Source organism: Taudactylus pleione, unplaced genomic scaffold (genome assembly GCF_031769625.1).
Source record: "Taudactylus pleione unplaced genomic scaffold, aTauple2 ptg000105l, whole genome shotgun sequence".
In the NCBI taxonomy this organism is placed as follows: Eukaryota; Metazoa; Chordata; class Amphibia; order Anura; family Myobatrachidae; genus Taudactylus; species Taudactylus pleione.
Genome location: NW_028284507.1, coordinates 897,370 through 908,636, shown reverse-complemented (window position 1 = coordinate 908,636; position 11,267 = coordinate 897,370).

Here is an 11,267-nt window from a genome sequence, read left to right as displayed (position 1 = left end):
GCAATCCGTACTGAATGAGGCCCTTTGAGTGGTAACCATCGCGGCGCATTCGCAATACGGCCCAGGTACGTGCGCAGAGGGAAACTATCGGACACTTGTGTCTGATAGTTTCCCTGCGTCTGACTCAGAATCACACCCTGTATGTCCATCCAGCAGCATTTGATGTAAGGGTGTAATGAACCCCTTGAACATTCTGTATGTGCCCCATATTCGGAATCAGTACAGAGCTAAATGCTCTGTTCTGACGTATTGTGCTGAACCCAGAAACGCCCGCTGAGCAGTTCTTTGCAAATTTATGGAAAAAATAGGTTACATCTTTCCTGTGAAAATATGCTCGCTATTTAATTCTACTTCCGTAACACAAATCAAAGGAGTAGTATTAATTCTTTAAATAGGGGGTGACATTGTAATTAAGGACAGTCTAATAATACAAGTGTTAATAAATGGATTTCCTAAAAATACACATGTGCATCCCAATATTCAACACCCCAGAATATTCCCCTGTGGACGGAGAGACTTTCAAGCAGCCAATTTTGCTCTGGGTAAGAAAGAAAAATAATGATTTATTAGTGAGCCGTGTGTAACTTCTAATTTTACAAGAGAATTATTTTTGTTATAGTGTTGGCAATTAGTGCTCAGTGGGATTATGGTAAGCATGTAACTATCACAGTGTGCATAGACACCTACGTTGTTGTTTGGTTAATGGGCTTAACCCCTTGCTGAAGAAAAGACCAGGATTACTGCACATTTTCCATTTTTACTGGCTCTGACAGAAAGTCATTCTCCATCCTCACAGAACCCATCAGCATAATTAGCACCACTTATGGGCCTTTACATAGCACGTGTGCCCCAAATAAGCCTAGAGATCTCCTGAAATGATCTTTGGAGTTTACAGCAGAGGAGAACATTCTTGATATTTAAGTGTCATCATTTTACATCATTTTATTTGATTTTTGTGAGTACATTGGTTCAGTTACCTGCATATTAATGTACATCTTTGAAATGCACATAAACAGAACAAAAGGCGTACCAATAAAAGTGCTTGCTGAATATACTGTGCTGATAAAACCTTAAACCTAACCCCTAAACGGAATGGGATTGAAATGCTTACAGCGGATACCCGACAAGATGAAGATCCCGACAGAGACAGGTAACCTCCCCTGTCCCCTCCCCTAACCCTCCCTTAGTGGTGCCTAACCCTAACCTCCCCCCCTAGTGCCTAACCCTAAGCCCCCCTTACCGCTCCCTAAACCTAACCCTCCCAGGAGGGTGCCTAACTATAACCTCTCCCTGGGGGTGCCTAACCCTAACCCTCCCCCTAGGGGTGCCTAACCCTAATATCCCCCCCAAAAAACTAACCCTAACCCTGCTAGACTCCCTAATCCCCCCCCCCCACACGGCTAACGCTAAGGGCACCCCAGACTTACCTGTTTGGGATGTCATCCTCGGCGTTCCGGTGCGGGTGGTCAAATTGGGAGGTTGGGGACCGCCACAGCTGTGCGCGCAGCAACCATTCACTGACGGGAGAGGGCTGGGGGAAGCCCAGCCAGTGATGGAGTGCTGGGCTTTACCCCCAGCCTGACGTTATTTGGAGGCGTACCATGCGGGCACACCTCAAATAACGTCACACAGGGGGCGTGGCCTATGGTAATTAGGCCACACCCCCAAATTCGGCAGCGCGCGATATTAGGGCGCCTTCTCAAGAGCCGGCACTGTCTCTATCACTTCCTATTGCCCTATAGAACATATCCCTCTACCTAAAATCATACCGATCCCAGTTGTACAAAGCAATAGGAAGATGTAGAGGGGGAGGTTGTACAAAGCAATAGAAAGATGTAGATGGGGTTGTACAAAGCAATAGAAAGATGTAGAGGGGGAGCTTATATAGAACAATAGGAAGATGTAGAGGAGGGTGTTATATCGAGCAATAGGAAGATGTAGAAGATGAGGGTATATAGAGCAATAGGAAGATGTAGAAGATGAGGGTATATAGAGCAATAGGAAGATGTAGAGAAGGGGGTTTTATAGAGCAATAGGAAGATGTAGAGGAGGGGAGCTTATATAGAAAAATAGGAAGATGTAGAGGAGGAGCTTATATAGAGCAATAGGAAGATGTAGAAGATGAGGGTATATAGGGGATCATTCAGACCCACTCGCGAGCGGCAGTACGCTCGCAAGTGGGTCGATGTTCCCCACTGCGCATGCGCACGACGGAGGGAGCTCCGTCGTGCGCATGCGCGAGACCCGACGAGCGAAGGACTTTCCTTCGCTCGGAGTGTCTCATCAAAGGGAGCGTGCTGTCGATGGTGACTGACAGCACGCCCCCTTTGGTGGGCGTGCCTGCCAGACGGAGGCGTTCCCAAGGGAACGCCTACCGTCTGAAGCCGGCCCCACTGACATCACTAGTGATGTCAGTGGGAGTGATTTTGGCTTTGATAGAGCCAAAGTCACTCCTGGCCTTGCGGTTGAGAAACTCAACCGCAGGCTTTTACTCGCAGTTCCGATGGTCGCGATGGTCAAGACCATCGCGACCATCATTCTGCACGCTCGTATATGCTGTGGGTGGTGACCCACAGCTATACGAGCGTCCAGGAGGACGCTCCATATTAATGGAGGTGGGCCCTGATTCAGAGCGAGAGCTCTGGTCAGAGCGTCCGGCTCTGAATCAGGGCCATAGAGCAATAGGAAGATGTAGAGAAGGGGGTTTTATAGAGCAATAGGAAGATGTAGAGGTGGGGGAGCTTATATAGAACAATAGGAAGATGTAGAGGAGGAGCTTATATAGAGCAATAGGAAGATGTAGAAGATGAGGGTATATAGATCAATAGGAAGATGTAGAGGAGGGGGTTATATAGAGCAATAGGAAGATGTAGAGGAGGAGGTTATATAGAGCAATAGGAAGAAGAGAAGGGGGTTTTATAGAGCAATAGGAAGATGTAGAGGGGGAGCTTATATAGAGCAATAGGAAGATGTAGAGGAGGGGGTTATATAGAGCAATAGGAATATGTAGAGGAGGAGGTTATATAGAGCAATAGGAAGAAGTAGAGAAGGGGTTTTTATAAAGCAATAGGAAGATGTAGAGGAGGAGGGTATATAGAGCAATAGGAAGATGCAGAGGAGGAGGTTCTATAGAGCAATAGGAAGATGTAGAGGAGGAGGTTATATAGAGCAATAGGAAGATGCAGAGGAGGGGTTATATAGAGCAATAGGAAGATGTAGAGGAGGGGGTTATATAGAGCAATAGGAAGATGTAGAGGGGGAGGTTATATAGAGCAATAGGAAGATGTAGAGGAGGGGGTTATATAGAGCAATAGGAAGATGTAGAGGAGATGGGTATATAGAGCAATAGTTAGATGTAAAGGAGGAGGATATATAGAACAATAGGAAGATGTAGAGGAGGGGGTTATATAGAGCAATAGGAAGATGTAGAGGAGGGGGTTATATAGAGCAATAGGAAGATGTCGAGAAGGGGGTTATATAGAGCAATAGGAAGATGTAGAGGAGGGGGTTATATAGAGCAATAGGAAGATGTAGAGGGGGAGGTTATATAGAGCAATAGGAAGATGTAGAGGGGGAGGTTATATAGAGCCAGGGCTGGATTAAGGTCTGTGGGGGCCCCTGGGCAACAAACATGTGGGGGCCCCTATTAAATGTGACAAACTGGGGGTATGCGCAATGGGGACCCCAGTATTGTCAGTGCCCACAGTGGTAGTTCCCCCGTATGCAGAGCCCACAGTAGTGGTGCCCTTTATGCAGTGCCCCCAGGAGTGGTGCCCCTTATGCAGTGCTCCCTATGCAATACTCGCATTAGTAGTTCCCCCAGTAGTCATGCCCCCTGTAGTAATGCCCCCTGTAGTAATGCCCCCTGTGGTTGTGTCCCCAATAGTAATGCCCCCTGTATAACTACCCCCAGTAGTAATACCACTGTAGTTGTTCCCCCGCTAGTCATGCCCCCTTTGTGTGCCCAATAGTGATGCCCCCTGTATAAATGCCCTCAGTTGTAATACCCCTGTAGTTGTGCCCCCAGTAGTCATGCCCCCAGTAGTTATGCCCCCTGTGGTAGTGGCCCCAGTAGTAGTGCCCCGCCTTCAAGTAGTAAAGCCCCCAAGAGTAGAGCCCCCAATATTAATGCCCCCAGAAGTGGTGCCCCCAATAGTAATGCCCCCCCGAGCAATGGCCCCAGTAGTAATGCCCCCCCCGAGTAATGCCCCCAGTAGTAATCTCCCCCTGAGTAATGCCCCCAGTAGTAATCCCCCCCAAGTAATGCCCCCAGTAGAAAAGCCAATTGCTATTAAAAAGAAAAAAAGCTAATACTTACCGTAAGCCCCGCTGCCGTCCACGTCCATTCCGTCCGGCTGCTCCTCTGCACTATGGCAGAGACGTTATAACGTCTCTCCCATAGTGCACTGCGTGAGCCGGATGAGCTCCAGTCTCCAGCTGACACTGCGGGGAGGGAGCCGGGCGCCCGCTGGTTTCAATCTCAGCGGGCGTCTGGCAAATAATGCCTCTCTTCGGCGCCAGGGTTAGGTTGGCAAGAGGAGGCAGAACTGGTTCCGTCTCCAACGGTTCACATTAACCCCGATGGGTGTGGGGGCCCTTCAGGTGTGGGGGCCCAGGGACGATCGCCCCTGTCGCCCCCCCCCCTTAATCCGGCCCTGTATAGAGCAATAGGAAGATGTAGAGGGTGAGGTTATATATAGCAATAGGAAGATGTAAAGGAGGAGGGTATATAGAGAAAGGAAGATGTAGAAGGGGAGGTTATATAGAGCAATAGGATGATGCAGAGGAAGAGGTTATATAGAGCAATAGGAAGATGTAAAGGAGGAGGGTATATAGAGCAATAGGAAGATGTAGAGTGAGAGGTTATATAGAGCAATAGGAAGATGTAGAGGAGGTTATATAGAGCAATAGGACGATGCAGAGGAAGAGGTTATATAGAGAAATAGGAAGATGTAAAGGAGGAGGATATATAGAGCAATAGGAAGATGTAGAGGAGGTTATATAGAGCTATAGGAAACAGGGTTGCCTACCCTCCCGATTCAGCTGGGAGCCTCCCGATGAACTGGTGCAGCTCCCGGCCCCCGGAAAGGCAGGCAAGCCTCTCGACTGCCGCTGATCCCCCCCGTGAATACCTGTTTAACCCCTGCAGCGTGAATCGCGTTATTTTGACCCCGCCCCCTGCTTCACAATGCCTGTTTTATCGGCATTGTGTAGCGGGGTGGGGCCAAAATTATGCGATTGTGTGGCCCCACCCCCATCACGCCCGCAAATGGCATCTGTCCACCCAGTCACGCCCACTTTAGTCGGCCATGCCCCCTGCCGATCTGGCTGCTTCCTCCCGGAAGGTATATAGTCGGCAAGTATGATAGGAAGATGTAGAGGAGGAGGTTATATAGAGCAATAGGAAGATATAGAGAAGATGGGTATATAGAACAATAGGAAGATGTAGAGGAGATGGGTATATAGAGCAATAGGAAGATGTAGGTTATATAGAGCAATAGGAAGATGTAGAGGAGGAGGGTATATAGAGCAATAGGAAGATGTAGATTATATAGAGCAATAGGAAGATGTAGAGGAGGAGGGTATATAGAGCAATAGGAAGATGTAGAGGAGGAGGTTATATAGAGCAATAGGAAGATGTAGAGGGGGAGGTTATATAGAGCAATAGGGAGATGTAGATGAGGAGGGTATATAGAGCAACAGTAAGATGTAGAGGGGGAGGTTGTACAAAGCAATAGGAAGATGTAGAGGGGGAGGTTATATAAAGCAATAAGAAAAGGTAGAAGGGAAGATTATATAGAGAAATATGAATAGGATGATGTAGAGGGAGAATTTATATAGAGCAATAGGAAGAGTTAGAGGAAGGGGTTATATATTGTAATAGGAAGGAGGAGGTTATATAGTGTCACAGGAAGAGGTGGAACGAGAGGTAATATAGAGCAATAGTAAGTTAGAAGGGGAGGTAATATAGAGCAATAAGAAGAGATAGAAGGAGTGTGTTATATTATGTAAAAGAAAAATGCAGATGCGGAGGTTGTATAGTGAAATAGGCAGGGGCTTTCTTTCACCTGGGGCAAGCACTCAGCTTGGCACCCCCCCAGTAGATAGTAATCACCCTCTCCTATATGATTGTGTTTAATACAGAGAACATCAGTAACAAACATAAAAGGACAAATGTAATAGGGTGAGAGTTTAGAAAAAGTCAGAGTTTAGCAGTAATCTCTCACATTGGTTGAGTTTTATCTTCAAAATGAGAAAAAATGAGAATTCATGCGAGTTTGCTCTGTTGCTTTGTTCTCGGACTCTATTACATTGCCTGAGTTTAAAAAGGGCGAGAAAACTCTCACATATTCTAAACTTTCACCCTATTACATTTGGCCCAAAGTGCAGAGAGCATTAGGGACTCCCATATAAAACAGAGAGCATCACAGTGACCATCATATTATTATTAACAGTTTCTTATATAGCGCAGCATAGTCCGTTGTGCTTTACAATTGGAAACATTAATAGAACAAAACTGGGTAATAACAGACAGATATATAGGTAAGAGGGCCCTGCTCGCAAGCTTACAATCTATAGGGAAATAGGCATTGATACACAAGGATAGGTGCTATATATTGCAATTTGGTCCAGTCAGAATGCAGAGTTTCTTGGTGGGCTGCATGATCCAGTCACACAGGAATGTCGGCCAAATGTCAGGAGGATGTGAAAGAAATAGAATGTGTGAGGTTATTTGAGGACTGTGAAAGGGGATGTAATTAGACATGGAAGTTATGAAGGTTATGTTGGCGGTTCTGGAATCTGATAAGCTCTCCTGCAGAGGTGAGTTTTCAGGGAACGCTTGAAGGATTGGAAACTAGAGGTAAGTCTTATTGTGCATGGTAAGGCACTCCATAGAGTGAGTGCAGCCCGAAGAAAGTCCTGTGACCGTGAATGGGATCAAGTAATGTGTGGGTATGAGAGATGCAGATCTTGTGCTGAGCGCAGAGGTCGGGTTGGAGATATTTTGATATGAGTGAAGAGATGTATGTTGGTGTGGTTTGGTTAATGGCCTTATGTGTAAGTAAAAATATATTGTATTGAATACGGTAGAAAACCAGCAACCAATGGAGGGACTCACAGAGCGGGGCAGCAGACGATGAATGTTTGGCAAGGAAGATAAGCCTCGCAGCTGCATTCATAATGGATTGTAATGGCGATAGCCTGTTTTTGGGAGACCAGTAAGGAGACTATTGCAATAGTCAATGCAGGAAATAATGAGTGCATGGATTCGAGTTTTTGCAGTGTCTTGTGTGAGATATAGTCGAATTTTGGATATGTTTTTTAGGTGTATGTAGCATGATTTTGAGATAGATTGAATGTGGGAAACAAAGGACAGTTCAGAGTCAAGGATGACACCAAGTCAGCAAGCTTGTGGGGCAGGGTGGCTTGTCAAGTTATCAACAGTGATAGAGAGATCAGGTTGGTAACTGTTATTGGCCGGTGGAAATATAATTAATTCTGTTTTAGAAATATTAAGTTTCAGGTTGCGACATGACATCCAAGATGAAAAGGCAGAAAGACATTCAGTGACACGGACCAATAAGTATGGTGATAAATCTGGGGAGGATAGGTAGATTTGAGTATCATCCGCATACAGATGGTACTGAAATCCAAAAGAGAGGATTAGTTTGCCAAGAGAGGTTGTATAGATTGAGAATAACAGAGAACCTAAGACAGAGCCTTGTGGTACTCCAACTGATAGAGGTAGCGAAGTGGAGGTAGAATCAGAAAAGTGAACAGTGAAAGAGCGATTAGATAGGTAGGATGAGAACCAAGAAAGTGTTGTATCTTGAAGACCTAGGGTTTGTAGTGTTTGTATGAGAAGGGAGTGGTCAACCTTGTCAAAGGCATTTCTTAGATTTAATTACCTTACATAGCTTACCTGCTCCATATAGGCCCACTACATTTGACAACCTTTTTCAGACTCTGCACCTTGTGTAGTTAGCCACTTGGAACTATTTTTTTTCTTCCTCCCCCTGCTGCTTATAATGCCTAGCAGTGGACCCTGTTAGCAGCTGTTCTAGAATACCTAGAGGTAGCGAAGAGGAGGCAGAATCAGAAAAACTAACAGTAAAAGCAATTAGATAGGTAGGAAGAGAACCAAGAAAGGGTTGTGTCCTTAAGACCCAGGGATTGTAGTGTTTGTGTGAGAAGAGAGTTGTCAACAGTGTCAAAAGCAGCAGAGAGATCTAGAAGAATTAGGAGTGAGTAATGGTCTTTAGCCTTGGCAGTGACCAGATCATTAACTACCTTAGTCAGTGCTGTCTCTGTGGAGTGTTGGGAACGAAAGCCGGACTGAAGTGGGTCCAATAAGTTGTGAGAGTTTAGAAAGTGTGTGAGGCGGGTGTAGACAAGTCTCTCAAGTAGCTTGGAGGGGCATGGGAGCTGGGAGATAGGATGGTAATTTGAGAGAGTGTTAGGGTCAGAATTTTTTTTTCAGAATGGGAATAATCACTGCATGTTTGAACAGTGATGGAAAGATGCCAGTAGAGAGAGAGTGATTACAGATTTTAGTTAGGGTTGGGATGAGCACAGGAGCCAGAGCCTTGCTGATTTGTGAGGGTATAGAATCAAGGAGAGGTAATAGAGTAGGAGGATGAGAAGAGTGTAGATACTACATCTTCGTTTGTGAGGTCAAATGAAGAGAATGTGCCAGAGGGTTGAGGTAGGGAATTGAGCAGGTCACTAACTGAGGAAGAGCCCGCCATTTCATTTCTGATTTTATCAATCTTGTCATTAAAATAGGAAGCAAGATCATGCACACAGATAGTAGCAGGTGGGTTGGGTGAGGGAGGGGTAAGAAGCAGTTTAAATGTATTAAAAAGTCGCTTGGGGTTAGAGGCTTGAGCAGAGATAAGAGATTGGAAATATGTTTGTTTGGCAGCATCCAGAGCAGTACGATACGAGTTGTAGATAGTCTTATATGTGAGGAAGTCACATGGAGTACGAGACTTTCGCCACTGACGTTCTACGTGAGAGTTTTTGTAGATGCCTTGTTAAGTTGAAATGCCATGATTGACGTCTAAGTCTACATGGTGTGTGATGGGTAGCTGGAGCTACTACATCAAGGGATTTTCTAGAATCTGGTTTAGGTGTGATGCAGCAGTCTCAGGAGAAGTGAGTGCAGAAATTGGTGAGAGTCGTTGTTGTAGAGAGGTAGATAGTTTTTGAAAGTTAATAGCATTAATATTTCTGCTGGTTTTAGGAGGTTTGGTTAATTTTAATGACATTGTGGTTGATGTAATGGAGGAGAGTGTGCAGGTGATAAGGTTGTGATCTGAGAGAGGGAAAGGAGCATTAGTGAAATCAGAAATGGAGCATAGTCTGGTAAATACAAGATTAAGGCAGTGGCCATCCTGATGAGTAGAGGAGTCAGTCCATTGGGAGAGGCCAAGAGAGGAGGTTAAAGAGAGTAGTTTGGAGGCATGAGGAGATTGTGGACTGTCAATGGGGATATCATATAATGCAGAGAACATCACAGTAACCACTATATAATAGTGAGCATCACAGTGACTGTCATATAATGAAATCTATAGTGGCCACCATAAAATACAGATAGCATCAGTCACAACCATATAATGCAGAGTTTATCAGTGACCCTCAAATTATGCAGTGCAACAACGACCCACATATAAAACAGAAAGCTTCAATGATCCCCATATAATACAGAGATCATCACAGTGAACGCCATATAATACAGAGAGCATTTGTGATCTGCCATATAAAACAGCTTCAGTGACCACTATAAAATAGAGAGCATCGGTGACTGCCAAATGGGGTTGGGTACTGGATGCCAGCTCTTGGGATCCCGGCAATCAGAATTCCAAAGCCGGCATCCCAACAGGGTTAGATACCAACACCTGTCGGTAAGTATCCTAACTCTACCTCTAAACCTGACCCTCCCTCCCCATAGCCTAAACCTAACCCTCCCCTCAGCAGCCTAAACATAACTGTCACCCCCCCCCTAGTGCCTAAACCTAACCCTCCCCCTAACCCCACTACTTAGCGTCGTGATGCCAGCAGTTGGAAGGCTGGCACCGGAATTCTGAGCACCACCATCCCGACCGCTGGGACTTGAACTACATTCCGCCATATGGAGGGGGTAAGATTATGCTGACCACCCTCCAGGCTCATCCCACTCCCAAGATCAGGACTGGAACTCTAGACATGATTCAGCAAGGATTTGCGATTGCGCATGCAATTGGCTGATTGTTGTATTCTGCACATGTGTATGCATTGCAGTGCATGTACGCGAACCAGCCACTGCAATCGGTATTGCGCTCACAGTGACTACGTAGACCCATTGAGAGAGTGATTGACAGGAAGTGCCATTTGTGGGAGGTGATGGGGGGTGGTCGGGGAAACATAGTCGTGCCAGTGCGTTTGAACACCGTTGCATGGCCGTGCATAAATTATCCACTGCGTTGTCATATGCAGCTTGAGTACTCATAGAGTGCGACGAGGTTAGCAATTCCTGAGTAAGGTCAGAGTTTGTACAAGTGTGCGTGAGGCTGCGATGGTACTCGATTGTACCGATGGTTTTGCAGTCTTTCTAATCATTGCAGATGTGTCTATATAGAGCAATTTTTGTTCTCCCCATGTTTCCCATTAGAATTTATTGCGTTTCTGACAGGAGACCCCAAAACATATCCTGGGACCCCATTTGGGATTCTGACCCACAGGTTGTTCTACTCACCTCTGATAAGAAACAATTGTAACAGGTGTGAGGTAAAAGTTACATCTAATAATAAATGGTGTATAAAGATCTTAGCAGGAATGATTATAATATTGTTTATATCTATCAAAATGAAAACCAGTGAATTCAGTTTCATGCTGTACTGTTGAAGACTGAAATGCCATATGTCCCAGTAGCGTGTATACATACAGTACATGTTCTATATTCTATATATATATATATATATATATATGGACATACATGCATGCAATGTCATTACCATGATTAATTATTCCAACACATAATTAAACAGTTTCTCTAACATATTAAATTATTATTCGTGTTGTTTCATCGTTTACCTATTACACAGCTGCAATCCCTTAGTCTGCCTTCCTAAGCCCTGATACAGTATGACATTGACGTTACATAGTCCGTGTGGTTTGTGGTGTTTGAGTGCCATCCAGTGGCAAATGCTGCATTGTGGATGTTTTGCCATTGCTAAATGATCATAATTATATGATAATAATTGAATATTGTTCTAATAAAGCAT